This window comes from Lagenorhynchus albirostris, chromosome 2 (assembly GCF_949774975.1).
Source record: "Lagenorhynchus albirostris chromosome 2, mLagAlb1.1, whole genome shotgun sequence".
Classification (NCBI taxonomy): domain Eukaryota; kingdom Metazoa; phylum Chordata; class Mammalia; order Artiodactyla; family Delphinidae; genus Lagenorhynchus; species Lagenorhynchus albirostris.
The window spans coordinates 111,213,470-111,229,642 of NC_083096.1; the positions used below are offsets into that span (position 1 = coordinate 111,213,470).

At 39.4% G+C, this 16,173-nt stretch overlaps 1 long non-coding RNA gene across 2 annotated transcripts in view; it reads right to left on the reverse strand.

The window, feature by feature from the left end:
- LOC132514656 (uncharacterized) overlaps positions 1–16,151 on the reverse strand; it is a 112,231-nt gene extending 96,080 nt beyond the window's left edge. For both annotated transcript variants that reach the window (XR_009538889.1, XR_009538888.1), the window contains exon 1: positions 15,929–16,151. This is a non-coding gene — a long non-coding RNA (uncharacterized LOC132514656). The remainder of the gene's footprint in view (positions 1–15,928) is intronic.
- Positions 16,152–16,173: the final 22 nt, after the last annotated feature.

The window sequence follows — 16,173 nt, forward strand, 5'->3', positions numbered from 1 at the left end:
TTGAGGTCCTAGGGGTTAGGGCTTCAACATTTGAATTTGGGAAGAACATAATTCAGCCCAGAACGGTCAGAGACTTCAGTTCCCCGACACATGGGCCTCCCTGTAGGGCTACTCACAACATGGCAGCTTATCTCCCCCAGAGTGAGTGATCTAGGAAACAGAGTAAGAGAGCAATTGCCTGAGACAGAAACCACAGCCTTTTTTCAAACCTAACCTCAGGAGCAACATATTACTTCTGCTGCACACAACTGGTAATACAGACCCATCCTGGGACAATTTGGAAAGGTTCTACACTTTGGTATGAATGACAGAGCTGGAGATTATTGGGGAACACCTTGGTAACTATATAACAAAGACTTTTATCCATAATATATGAAGAACTACTACAATTTGATAATAAAAAGACAAATAACAAAAATAGGCAAAAGATTGTCTTCATTTTGTCAGTGGTTTCCTTTGCTGTGCAAAAGCTTTTAATTTTAACTAGGTCCCATTTTTTTATTTTAGCTTTTACTTCCTTTGCTTTAGGAGACAGATCAAAAAAATATTGCTGCAATTTATGTCAAGAGTGTTCTGCCTATGTTTTTCTCTAGGAGTTTCATAGTATCTGGCCTTATGTTTAGGTCTTTAATCCATTTTGAGTTTATTTTTGTGCATGGTGTTAGAGAATGTTCTGATTTCTTTCTTTTACATGTAGCTGTCCAGTTTCCCCAGTACCATTTATTGAAGAGACTGTCTTTTCTCCATTGTATAGTCTTGCTTCCTTTGTTGTAGATTAATTGACCATAAGTGCATGGGTTTATTTCTGGGTTCTCTATCCTGTTCCATTGATCTATGTGTCTGTTTTCATGCCAGTACCATAGTAGTTTGATTACTGTAAGTTCACAGGATAGTCTGAAGTCAGGAAGCATGATTCCTCAAGCTCTGTTCTTCTTTCTCAAGATATGACTGACAAAGAATTAATCTCCAAAATATACAAACAGCTCATACAGCTCAATATACAAAAAAAAAACAATCAAAAAATGGGTAGAAGACCTAAATAGACATTTCTCCAAAGAGACATACAGATGGCTAATAGGCACGTGAAAAGATGCTCAATACCACTAATTATTACAGAAATGAAAATCAAAACTATAATAACGTATCACCTCACACCAGTCAGAATGGCCATCAAAGATGCAAATGTGTGTTCACATGTCCAATCATGAACTAATTTACATAAGTTAATTCAAGTGTCTGGCGTACACCATCATGTGTGTGCATCCTCTACAAGTGGTTGTGCTTTTGTGTACTTTACTGTACAGTACTGTATAGGGTACAGTAGTACAGTATCTTTATTTCAAGCCCAGGATGTCCAGAAGCAAGCATAAAAGCAGCAGTGATGTAGCTGGTACTGCTAAGAAGCACCAGGAATTGGAGGTCCAGAAAAATGACGAAGAGAGACAAGAGGAAGAAGAAGTAACTGAAGAACTGAAGGCATTCACAATGCAGGAAGTGGCAACAGGATCTTCTTTATCTGAGGAGGCACTATTACTTTTTGAGGCACAGGACCCAAATGTAGAACGTACACGAAGGTTGCAGCAGCCGTCCAGAACATACACGAAGGTTGCAGCAGCCGTCCAGAATACAATCCAGTGCTACTGTGTCATCTATGACAAGAAAATAAGAGCTACTACCCAGACATCACTGGATCGTTTTTTCAAGAGGGTAGATAGAATTGAATCTGGCAAGGAACCAGAACCTGTGCCTGTGAGTGAAAATGCAGCTTTCCCTCCTTCTCCTATTGCTGATGATCCTTCAGCTCTACCACCTCCCACCTCCTCTACCTTCTCTAGTCAGTAACTCTTCTTGCCTTCACTTGATGCCAGCCCCTGTATACCAGCTGTTGTACTGTACTACTGTACTTTTCAAGGTACTGTACTGTAAGGTTAAAAATGTTTATTTTGGGTTTTTTTAATGTATTATTTGTGTGAAAACTATTATAAACCTATTACAGTACAATACTATAGAGGTGATTGTATTAGTTCAGTACCTAGGCTAACTTTGTTGGACTTACGAACAAACAGGACTTACGTAGATGCTCTTGGAATGGAACTCGCTCACATGTAGGGGACTTAATGTATTTACGATAGCCAAAACATAGAAGCAACCTGAATGTCCATCAACAGAGGAATGCATAAGGAAGATGTGGTACATATATACAATGGAATATTACTCAGCCATAAAAAAGAATGAAATAATGCCATTTGCAATAACATGGATGGACCTAGAAATTATCGTATTAAGTGACGTAAGTCACACAGAGAAAGACAAATATCATATGATATCACTAATGTGTGGAATCTAAAAAAAGATATAAATTAACTTATTTACAAAACAGAAACAGACTCACAGACATAGAAAACAAACTTATGGTTACCAAAGGGGATAGCAGGTAAGGGAAGATATAAATTAGGAGTTTGGAATTAATATATACACAGTACTACACATAAAATAAATAAGAAATACTACTGTATAGCACAGGAAACTACACTCAGCATCTTGTAATAACCTATAATGAAAAAGAAACTGAAAAACAGTATATGAATTTTATGTATAACTGAATCACTTTGCTGTACACCTGAAACTAACACAACGTTGTAAATTAACTATACTTCAATAAAATAAAATTAAAAGAAAGAGAAACAAACATAAAAATGGGCAAAAGAACTGAAAAGACATTTTTCCAAAGAGAAAATGCAGATGGCCAACAAACACATGAAAAGATGCTCAACATCACTAATCATCAGGGAAATACAAATCAAAACCACAGTGAGATGTATCATCTCATACCTGTCAGAATGGATATCATCAAAAAGAACAGAAATAGATAAATGGCGAGACAAGATGGCTGAGCAGAAGGACTTGAGTTCACCTCCTCTCACGAAAACACCAAAATCACAAATAACTGCTGAACAACCATCGACAAAAAAGACAGGAACCTACCAAAAAAGATATTCTACATCCAAAGACAGAGAAGAAGCCACAACAAGATGGTAGGAGGGGCACATTCATGATACAATCAAATCCCAAACTTGCCAGGTAGGCGACCCCAATGCTGGAAAATAATTATATTGCAGAGGTTCTCCCACAGGAGTGAGAGTTCTGAGCTCCACATCAGGCTCCCCTGTCTGGGAGTCAGGCATCAGGAGGAGAAGCCCCCAGAGCATTTGGCTTTAAAAGCCAGCGGGACTTGATCACAGGAACTCCACAGGACTAGGGGAAACAGAAACTCCACCCTTAGAAGGCACGCATCAAGGTCTCATGTGCATCAGGATGCAGCAAAAAAGCAGTAACTTCATAGGAGCTTAGGCCAGACCTACCTGCTGGTATTGGAGGGTCTCCTGGAGAGGCAGGGGGGCAGCTGTGGTTCACTGTGGGCACAGGGACACTGGTGGCGAAGGTACCAGGGATTATTCATAGGTGTGTGCTCTCCTGGAGGCTGCCATTTTGACACCAAGACCTGGCCCCACACAATAGCCCGTAGGCTCCAGTGCTGGGATACCTCAGGCCAAACCACCAACAGGGCGGGAACACAGTCCCACCCATCAGCAGACAGGTTGCCTAAAGTCTTCCTGAGCCTAGAGCCTACAGTTGGGATAAGACCCAGCTCCACCCACCAGTGGGCAGGTACCAGTCCTTCCTACCAGTAAGCTTGCTCAAGCCTCTAGACCAGCCTCACCCATGATGGGGCAGACACCAGAAGCAAGAGGAAGCAGAATCCTGCAGCCTGCAGAATGGAGGCTACAAACACAGAAAGTTAGACAAAATGAGACGTCAGAGGAATATGCTCCAGATGAAGGAACAAGATAAAACCCCAGAAAAACAACTAAGTGAAGGGGAGATAAGCAATCTACCAGAAAAAGAATTCACAGTAATGACAGTAAAGATGATCCAAATCTCTGAAAAAGAATGGAGGCACAGACCAAAATATAAGAAATGTTTACCAAAGACCTAGAAGATTTAAAGAATAAACAAACAGAGTTGAACAGTACAATAACTAAAATAAAAAATACACTAGAAGGAATCAATAGCAAAATATCTGAGGCAGAAGAATTTATAAATGACCTGGAAGACGGAATGGTGGAAATCACTGCTGCAGAAGAGAATAAAGAAAAAAGAATGAAAAGAAATGAGGACAGTTTAAGAGACCTCTGGGACAACATTAAATGCACCAACATTCGCATTATAGGGGTCTCAGAAAGGGAAGAGAGAGAGGAAGAGCCTGAGAAAATATGTGAAGAGATAATAGCTGAAAAATTCTCTAACATGGGAAAGGAAACAGTCACCCAAGTCCAGGAAGCACAGGAAGTCCCATACAGGATAAACCCGAGGAGGAAGACACCGAGACATATATTAATCAAATAGACAAGAATTGAAAACAGAGAAAATATTAAAAGCAACAAGGGAAAAGCAACAAATAACATACAAGGGAGTCCCCATAACATTATCAGCTGATTTTTCAGCAGAAACTCTGCAGGCCAGAAGGGAGTGGCATGATATATTTAAAGTGAAAAAAGGGAAAAACTTACAACTAAGAATACTCTACCCAGCAAGGCTCTCATTCAGATTCGAAAGAGAAATCAAAAGCTTTACAGACAAGCAAAAGCTAAGAGAATTCAGCACCACCAAACCATCTTTACAACAAATGCTAAAGGAACTTCTCTAGGCAGAAAAGAAAAGGCCACAACTAGAAACAAGAAAATTACAAATGGGAAAGCTCACTAATAAAGGCAAACATACAGTAAAGGTAGGAAATCATCCACAAACAAGTTATGATATCAAAACAAGCAATCGTGAGAAGAGGAAAGTACAAATGCAGGATACTAGGGATACATTTGGAAATTAAGAGACCAGCAACTTTAAAACAGTCTTGTATATATATGTACTGCTATATAAAAACCTCACAGTAACCACAAACCAAAAATCTACAATAGATATACACACAAAAAAGAAATAGGAATCCAAACACAACACTAAACAGCGTCACCAAAGAAGAAGAGAAGAGAACAAAAGAGGAAGGGAAGAAGAAGATCTACAGAAACAAATCCAAAACAATTAACAAAATGGCAATAAGAACATACATATTGGTAATTACCTGAAATATAAATGGAATAAACACTCCAACCAAAAGACACACTGGCTAAATGGATACAAAAACAAAGACCCATATATACGCTATCTACAAGAGACCCACTTCAGATCGAGGGACACACACAAACTCAAAGTGAGGGGATGAAAAAAGGTATTCTATGCAAATGGAAATCAAAAGAAAGCTGGGGTAGCAATACTCATATCAGACAAAATAACTCTAAAATAAAGACTGTCATAAGAAACACAGATAACACTACATAATGATCAAGGGATCGATTCAAGAAGAAAATGTAATAATTATAAATATATAGGCACCCAACATAGGAACACCTCAATATATAAGGCAAATGCTAACAGCCATAAAAGGAGAAATCGACAGTAACAAAATAATAGTGGGGGACTTCAACACCTCACTTATATCAATGGTCAAATGATCCAAAGAATCAATAAGGAAACACAGGCCTTAAGTGACACATTAGACGAGATGGACTAAATTATTACTTATATAGCATTCCATGCAAAAACAGCAGAGCACACACTCTTTTCAAGTGCAAATGAAACGTTCTCCAGGATAGATCACATGCTTGGTCATAAAGCAAGTTTCAGTAAATTTAAGAAAACTGAAATCTTATCAAGCATCTTTTCTGACCACAATGCTATGAGATTAGAAATCAACTACAAAGAAAAGACCATAAAAAACAAACACGTGGAGGCTAAACAATATGCTGCTAAAGAACCAATGGAACACTGAAGATATCAAAGTGGAAATCAAAAAGTATCTAGAGACAAATGAAAATGAAAATACAACGATCCAAAACCTATGGGACGCAGCAAAAGCAGTTCTAAGAGGGATATTTATAGCAATACAGTCTTACCTCAGGAAACAAGAAAAATCTCAAGTAAACAACCTAACCTTACACCTAAAGGAACTAGAGAAAAAAAGAACAAAAATTCCATAGTAGAAGGAAAGAAATCATAAAGATCAGAGCAGAAATAAATGAAATAGAGATGAAGAAAACAACAGAAAACATCAATGAAACTAAAAGCTGGTTCTCCGAAAAGATTAAAAAAAATTCTTAAACCTTTAGCCAGACTCACCAAGGAAAAGAAGGGAGAGGTCTCAAATCAATAAACTTAGAAATGAAAAAAGAGAAGTTACAACAGGCACCACAGAAATACAGAGGATCATAAGAGACTACTACAAGCAACTCTATGCCAATAAAATGGACAAACTAGAAGAAAAGGACAAATTTTTAGAAAGGTACAATCTCCCAAGACTGAAACAGGAAAAAATAGAAAATATGAACAGACCAATCACAAATACTGAAATTGAAACTATGATTTGAAAACTTCCAACAAACAAAAGTCCAGGACCAGATGGCTTCACAGGGGAATTCTATCAAACTTTTAGAGTAGAATTAACATATCCTTCTAAAAATATTCCCAAAAATTGCAAAGGAAGGAACACTCCAAATTCATTCTATGAGGCCACCATCACCCTGATACCAACACCAAAGATACCAAACACACACACAAAATTACAGGCTAATATCACTGATGAACTCAACACAAAAATCCTCAACAAAATACTAGAAAACTGAATCCAACAATACGTTAAAACAATCATACACCATGATCAAGTGGCATTTATCCCAGGCATTCAAGGATTTTTCAACAACTGCACATTAAACAGTATGACACACCACATCAACAAACTAAAGAATAAAAAACATATGATCATCTCAATAGATGCAGAAAAAGCTTCTGACAAAATTCAATACCTATTTATGATAAAAACTCTCCAGAAAGTGGGCACAGAGGGAACATACCAACAACATAATAAAGGCCATATATGACAAACCTACAGCTAACATAATGGTGAAAAAATGAAAGCATTTCCTCTCAGATCAGGAGCAAGACAAGGATGCCAGTCTTGCCACTTTTATTCAACATGGTTTTGGAAGTCCTAACCATGACAATAAGAGAAGAAAAAGAAACAAATGGAATCCAAATTGGAAAACAGGTAAAACAGTCACTGTTTGTAGATGACATGATACTACACATAGAAAATCCTAAAGATGCCACTAGAAAACTACTAGAGCTCATCAATGAATTTGGTAAAGCTGCAGGATACAAAATTAATACACAGAAATCTGTTACATTTCTATAACTAACAACAAAAGATCAGAAAGAGAAATTAAGGAAACAATCCTTTATACCATCACATCAAAAAGAATAAAGTACCTAGGAATAAACCTACCTACGGAAGCAAAAGACCTGTACTCAGATACTGATGAAAGAAATTGAAGATTACACAGATGGAAAGGTATACCATGATCCTGGATTGGAATAATTCATATTGTCAAAATGACTATACTACCCAAGGCAATCTACAGATTCAATGCAATCCCTATCAGATTACCAATGGCATTTTATGCAGATCTAAAGAAAATATCTTAAAATTTGTATGGAAACACAAAAGAGCCCAAATAGCCAAAGCAATCTTGAGAAAGAAAAATGGAGCTGGAGGAATCAGGTTCCCTGACTTCAGACTATACTATAAAGCTACAGTATTCAAGACAGTATGGTACTGGCACAAAAACAGACTTATAGATCAAAGGAACAGAATAGAAAGCCCAGAGATAAATTCATGAACCTATGGTCAATTAATCTACAACAAAGGAGGCAAGACTATACAATGGAGAAAAGACAGTCTCTTCAATAAGTGGTACCGGGAAAACTGGACAGCTACATGTAAAAGAAAGAAATTAGAACATTCTTTAACACCATACACAAAAATAAACTCAAAATGGATTAAAGACCTAAATGTAAGGCCAGATACTATAAATCTCTTAGCGGAAAACATAGGCAGAACACTCTTTGACATAAATTGCAGCAATATCTTTTTGGATTTACCTCCTAGAGTAATGAAAATAAAAACAAAAATAAACCAATGGGACCTAATTAAACTTAAAAGCTTTTGCACAGCAATGGAAATTATAAACAGAACAAAAAGACAACCCATGGAATGGGAGAAAATACTTACAAATGAAGCAACTGACAAGAGATTAATCTCCAAAATATACAAATAGCTCATGCAGCTCAATATCAAAAAAACAAAAAAACCCAATCAAAAAATGGGTGAAAGATCTAAATAGATATTTGCCCAAAAAAGACATACAGATGGCCAGAAAGCACATGAAAAGATGCTCAACATCACTACTTATTAGAGAAATGCAAATCAAAACTACAATGAGGTATCACCTCACACCAGTCAGAATGGTCATCATCAAAAAGTCTACAAGCAATAAAAGCTGGACAGGGTGTGGAGAAAAGGGAACCCTCCTACACTGTTGGTGGAAATGTAAATTGGTAGAGCCACTATGGAGAACAGTATGGAGGTTCCTTCAAAAACTAAAAACACAGTTGCCATACGATCCAGCAATCCCACTTCTGGGCATACATCTGGAGAAAATCATGCTTCGAAAAAATATATGCACCCCAATATTCATTGCAGCACTATTTATAATAGCCAAGACGTGGAAGCAACCTGAGTGTCCATTGACAGAGGAATGCATAAAGAAGATGTGGTACATATATACAATGGACTATTACTCAGACATAAAAAAGAATGAAATAATGCCATTTGCAGCAATATGGATGGACTTAGAGATTATTATAGTTATGCAAGTCAGACAGAGAAAGACAAATATCATATAATAGCACTTATATGTAGAATCTTAAAAAAAAAAGATACAAAATAACTTAATTACACAACAGAAGCAGACTCACAGACACAGAAAACAAACATGTTTACCAAAGGGGAAAGGTGGGGGGAGGGATAAATTAAGAGTTTGGGATTAACATATACACACTACTATATATGAAATATATACTCAACAAGGACCTACTGTATAGCACAGGGAACTCTACTCAATATTCTTTAATAATATATATGGGAAAAGAATCTGAAAAAGAGAATTATACATATATGTATAACTGAACCATTTTGCTGTACACCTAAAACTGACACAACATTGTAAATCAACTCTACTCCAATATAAAATAAAAATGTTAAAAAAATATCAAAAACAATATGTGAAACAAGCTTTATCTTGATTCAAACTATTCCAGAAGATAAATCTAAGAAAAAAGTTATAAAACCTATTTTTAAACAACAGCATCAAGAAAAATAAGTATATGCAATCCCTAGTTGACTACTCAGAAGGGTAATATTCATTTAGATGTATCTAAAAATAAACAGTTTTACTATACTATGATCACACTTAATCCATGCATACCCTCCTGATAAGCCAAAAGAATTAGTCTCACTTGGTCCATTTCAGTAGAGACAACTACTTTGAACTCTAGCAACTCATAGCATTCTAAGGACCTCCAAGAATTCCACAATGTTTTTTACCTTCTCCTGGCTCAAAACTTTATGCATAAATGATTATGTAAAAAATCCAGAATCAGAGAGACAGAAAAAAAGAGAGAGAGAGGGACTCATTGAGAATGAGAAAAGAAAAACCATAACTCTAAGGCTCTAAAAAGCCTTGAATTTTAGGTGTAAGTTTCACATATTTTTTGGGAAAAGTCTCCCAATTCTGAATTCATTCAATTAAAACTAAGCAATTCAAAAACAACAAAAAACAAACAAACCTATGTACACTGTTGGTGGGAATATGAATTCACGCAGTCACTGTGGAAAACAGTATGGAGGTTTCTCAAAAAACTAAAAATAGAAGTACTATATGACCCAGCAATTCCACTCCTGGGTATATATCTGAAGAAAACAAAAACACTAATTTGAAAGGACACATGCACCCCAATGTTCATAGCAGCATTATTTACAATTGCCAAGATATGGAAGCAACCTAAGGGTCCATCAACAGATGAACAGGTAAAGAGGAGGCAGTATGTCTTTACAATGGAATACTACTCAGCCATAAAAAAGAATGAAATTTTGCCATTTGCAGGAACATGGATGAACTTGGAGGGCATTATGCTAAGTGAAATAAGACAGATAATGCATGATATCACTTATATGTGGAATCTATAAAATACAACAAACTAGTGAATATAACTGTTACTCAATCCAAGTCCATGTGCCCAACACACAGTGAAGCCAAACAATATCAAAATGTTGGAGTCTGGAGCAGAGAAAGCAGGGCCATGCAAGGAGACGGATGGCTCAGGCCTTAAAAACCCCAAACTCCCCGAAAGCTTCTAGCAAAGCCTTTTATGGGAAAGGTGAGGGAGGGGCGTGGTTAGTTGTTGCAAACTTCTTGGTGTCAGATCCTTCGTTTTTGAGGTCAGGTCATAGGTCATGATGTTCCTGTAAACCTCCACTGAAACAAAGGTTATTCTCTGTTCTGACGAGAAAGGGCAAGGACCCAAGGTTCAACTTTTGACCTCCGAGGTCCAAGCCCTGTCTAAAAGGAAGGGGTCCCTTCACGGTCTGGTTACCCTGCCCAGGAGCTTCGTCCAGTACCCAGTCTGGGTCCTCCCACCAGTGCCCAGATGCAGCTGAGGAGGCAGATCTCAGCTGGTGGTGCCCTCAGGGCCAAGTCCCAGACCCTGCCCAGCCATCACCAGTGAGGGAGCAAAGTGCCCAGGACTCAACTGGCCCTCAGGCTCCTCAGGCCACCCAAACGGGTGCCGGATTTCCCGGACTGCGACCCATGGTCACGCCTGCCACCGTTAGGTCGCAGAGGTGGGGATGGGGGAGAGGGTCGCTGCTGCTTCAAGGCCTGGGTCCGGACAGTGGGTGGCTATGGTGAGGGCTCTGGAGCCCTGCAGGACACAGCACTCAGCCTGTCCCCGGCTCCCCAGCTCACCCGCCGGCCCAAGGCCAGGGAGCCTGGAGGGCCCCAAGGAGAAAGCCAAGATCCGCCTTTCACGGCACTCTCTGCCCCGAGGAACACTGCATGAAGACTGTTGGCAGAGTGGGACCTGTAACCCGCCAAGCGCTAACGGTCATGTGCTAATAGCTGTGCGCTCGCCCCGCCGCTATTACATAACACAAAAGAAGACTCACAGATATAGAGAACAAGTTACTAGTAGCCACTTGGGTTGGCAGGGGCAGGAGGGGCAATATAAGAGTTGGGGAGTGTGAGGTACAAACAGGCTCAAGGATGTATTGTACCAACACAGGGAATACAGCCAATGCTGTGTAATAACTAGATGGAAAATAACCTTGTAAAATTGTATTACATTTTTAAAATTTTTTAAACTTAAAAAGTAAAAGATAACATAAGAAAAAATAGGCAAAAGATTTGAATAAACATTTCACTAATAAACATTTCACATAAGAATGACCAGTAAGCACATGAAAAGATACTCAACATCATTACTAGTTATTAAGAAAATGCAAATTAAATTCACAATGAGATACCACTATATACCCATAATCAAAAAGACTGACCATACCAAATTTGGGCAAGAAATGTAGAGAAACTGGAACCCTAATACTTTGCCAGTGGGAATGTAAAATGGAATAGCTATTTTGGGAAACAGTTTGACTATTCCTTAAAAAATTAAACATAAACTTTCTACATGGCCCAGAAATTCCACTCCCAAGTACCTATCTACTCAAGGGAAATGAAAATATATGTATACACAAAGACTTATATGTGAATGTGGAAGCAGAATTATTCATAATACCAAACCTGGAAGCAACCCAAATGTCCATCAGCTAGTAAAGGAATGAAAAAATGTGATATATCTATACAATGGAATATTATGCAGAAATAAAAAGGGAACAAACTACCAATACATGCTACAACATAGGTAAGCTTCAAAAACTTTATGCTAAATGAAAGAAGCCAAACTCAAAAGACCACATATTGTATGATTTCATATGACACTTCCAAGAAAGGCAAATCTATACAGAAAGAAAACAGATCAATGGTTGCCTGGGAACAGAGATTGACTGCAAATGGAAACAATGGAATTTGGGGCGAAGATGGAAATGTTCTAAAACTGGACTGTTGTGATGGTTGCACAACTCCATAAATTTAAAGTTAGGTAAGTTTATAATAGGTGTATCTTTTTAATAGGTGTATTTTTATGTGAATTATACCTCAAGGAAGCTGTTACAAATAACACACAATAAAACAACACTATGTATTTCACAAAGACGTGTTTACATAAGGAACCAGATCAAATGCATGAGAGTGAGAGGGAGGGTAATGAGAGTGGAGATGGACAAATGACGAAAACATTAAAGAAAGGATTGTTGCACATGGTGAGAATGTGCCGAGAACTGGGTAATGTGATTATCTCAGCTTTGTCCTCCACAGTCTGAAAGAGAAAACAAGCTGTCACCAGTGAAGCTTTCAAAATTACTAGTAGAATGAGGAAAATAATACTTATAATTATAAAATGCTTTACTGTTTAAAAGCTCACATACATTTTCTCATTTAATTCTCAAAACAGCTCTGTTAAATAGGTATAACTATCTCCATTTTACAGATGAAGAAACCAAATTAGACGTGGCGTGGTCACACAACTAGTGGCTACTAGTAGCTAGTAGCACATAGCTTGGAGACTTAAACCCAGTACTTTTCCCATTGTCATCAGAGAACACTGCCTAGATCAAACTGGTCTTCCCTGACAACTACACAATCATGTTTACACTAAGAGATCCTACCCCCTTTACTTTGCTTATCTAATCAGACTCTTCCCCAGACATTTGGAATTGGACAATAGGGAGTATCCATGACTACACGCATTGAGAATACATAAACCCGGGGGTTGTGGAGTGGCTGTATTTCTTAACAAGGTACATGGAAAAGAGAGACAACTGGCCTTAAAGAAAGAAGAACGAAGCTGATCCAGTGACAAAAGGCCCTGTGGCCACCGAGGCAAACACACATTCACACTGTGGTAGCCATGGGGAGGTGCCACCGAGATCCCCCTTCAAAGAGCTTGATCCGCAGCCACAAGAAGTGCAGTCATCAGCCTCCAGCTGTCAGCTCCAGCTGCAGAGAAGCCTACTGCCCAAGATCACGCCCTTTCTGGGGCAGCCTGCATCAGGTGACTGAGTGGGGTCAGATATAAAGCATGGAGCAGTTCCGCCTGATGCAGGACACTCGAAAGAAAACGCTTTCTCCAGAGCTACCCGGCAAGTTGGCCAAGGATTTGTCAGACCGGCATCACATCTTAAATTCTCTCTTTGACCTATCCTGCTTCCTCCTCCTTCCTTTCACAGGCATTGAACCCTAATAACTCCTATCAGCATCTGTTTCTCAGTAACCCAACATGCAACCCATCACAACACATGCCCACAAGATAAAATTCAGGCTTCCAGGCTTTCTGGTTCCTGCCTCTTGTGTGGGCCCAGCTGCACTTCCACTTTCCAGCCGTTATTTTAACCAGGCTCAGGTGCGAACAAAGGCTTTGACCAGATCATTAATTTTCTGTTAGAGTACTGCCATTAGTAGCCACGTAATCTTGAGCAAATCATTTTATTTCTCTGGGTCTTCACTTTCTTACCTGTCCATTAAGTGATCAGGAAAGGCCCTCCTAATCTTTACCCTATAGTCAACCAGACAGCTGATTACACACTGCCTGCTGAGCCACCAAAATGGTTTTAACCGTCCGTAACATACACTCTCTCATGGTATTTCAGTCTTAGCTTAGATGCTTTCCTAGAAAGTATCCCCAGCTTTCTAGCTGTTAAATTGAACTTAACTATGATTTCGGCAAAGGGCCAGCTCCCAAAGTGAGTAGGAGAGCTGCACCATGGATGCCTGGTGCAGGGCTGGGAGACAGAGATGATAGAGGATGGCATGAAGGTTCAATCCTATACTGCAGGAGCTGGGCTTGTCCCTCTACTCCATTGAGGTAGAAAAGGGAGGGAAAGGGGTTTGAGGAACTGGATAGGAATTCAACGATAGCCCCACAAATAACTTCATCCCCCCGTCCCTGCCATGTCTGTCCCTGCAGGCAATACCCTTGCTCTATACTCCAAAAACCCAAAGTTCTCTCCGGCAGGACCACTCAAGTTCCCCTTTTCCTTCAAAACTGCCATTTAACAACATCACCACAACCTCTGATACCTCCATCAAAACTACAGTCCTAAAGTGTTGATTGTTTAACTTAGTTAAGTGACTAGCTGTGATACTCTCAAGAATCCTTACTGGTTTAACGATATTCCCTCCAGTGACTGTGAAAAAAACACACAGATTACAAGAACAAACGTAGGAAAATGACAAATATCCAAAATACCCCAAAGCATTTTTGCTTCTGGTGTCTGATTTGTAGTTTCACAACTTTCTCTGTGATTTTAAATAGACATCCGTTATTCTCATGGGAACAAACACTTCCTCTTGTTCTCATGCCCCAAATGTTGTCTTTAGCAAGGCCACATGGATTCTTTCTGTCATTTAGCCCCTATTCCTAGTATAAACATGTAATCTGGCCTGCAAATCTGAGACAGGTGGGACCTGGGACCCTTTGCTGCAGTGCTTGCACCTGGACAAAGAGTAACAGAATACAAAGAAACTATAAGGGACTAAAAATAACTGTGTGCAGGTGCAGGTGGGGCAAATTAAAAACAACAAGATACAAAAAGACCAAAAACCCAACTGCCACTTCTCAGGAGTCTGCAGCAAAAGCAGGGTACTGCACTTGCACCCTGCACACAGCACCACCAAGGAGATAGGCAGACCACCTAAGCCACCCCTCAGGTGGACCCCTGCCCCACCCCTATCCTCACCACATGTAAAGGAACCAGCTCCCTCCTGCCCCACCCCCACCCCAAGAGCCAACAAAGGCACCTGTTATTTGTTTTCGCTCCCTTGTGCTGCAGCGCTAGTCCCAATAAACTCTTGCCTGATTTTCTTATCTGGCCTCTTATCAATTTCTATTGATTAAGGAGTCCAAGAATCCTGGTCGGTAACAGGGTTACCAGTCAGGCTCTTTTTGACTCCATGGGTAGCTGGCACCTCTAAGTATATTGACAAAACACTGTCCGTATGACTCCTTTGCAAGCCTCTTCCTCGTAACCCATAAAAAAATTTTACGAAACTTTCCCAACTTACTTCAATGCTCCTTCCAGTGCTACAGTATCAGTGGAGCCCCAACTAAGGTTTCAAAATTTCCTCATTCTGCTCACCCATTCAAAATTCCCATTCCCTGATGAACATGTGAATGAGTGATAACAGTTAAATGCCCTGCAAACCATAACAAGATTTGAGGGATTGGCACAAAGCAGCCCACAGCTAAAAATCCATTTCTTTGAAGTCTCCTTATGCAGAGAGAAAAATATGAATCTCACAGACATTATGTAAAGATTAGGTGAAAATGCCTAATGCTCAGTGTGTAATATTAATTTTCAAAAGTAACTGAAACAGATGCCAGGCTAGTTTTTGTTTTCTGTGTTTTGGGTTTTTTTTAAGATATTCTAGTCCTGGGGGTTGAATTTTTGGCCCAGACTTTAAATATGTGATATATATAATCCTTGACTGTTGTATCTCTGCATTTATTTGGTTCTTTAACATCTCTCCCTTTCTCTCTCTCTCTCTCTCTCTCTCTCTCTCTCTCTCTATATATATATATTCTCTCTCTTAGAGAGAATCCTGTAAGATGCTGTAAATGGGGAACTGGCTGATGCCGGCTGTTACGGACAAAGAAGTGAAAGAATTAAAGTTAATGCCCTCTTTCCTACCTGAAACCTATCAGGATTCCCAGTAATAATAGCGACCATATGTTGAGTTTCATCACTGCTAGCTTATTTCCATGCATGATTACACTTAATCATCAAAATAAACCAAAAGATTTGTAATACCATCGTCTCTGGAGTACTGCTGAAGAAACTGCAGCGTGGAGAGGCGTAATATCAGGTGTTTCTTCCATTTTCATGCAAGTTCAGAACAGATTAGGGTGGCCTTCCAATTACAAAGCTGTGACGGTCCCGCTTCTCCGCCCCCCGGCGCGGAGACGCTCTCTTTAAGCGGAAGCGTGTGGCCACGTGCATAGGGCGCGGCCTCCCCAAGGGAAGGGTGTGGCGAAACCCCGCCCCAAAGGCGGGAT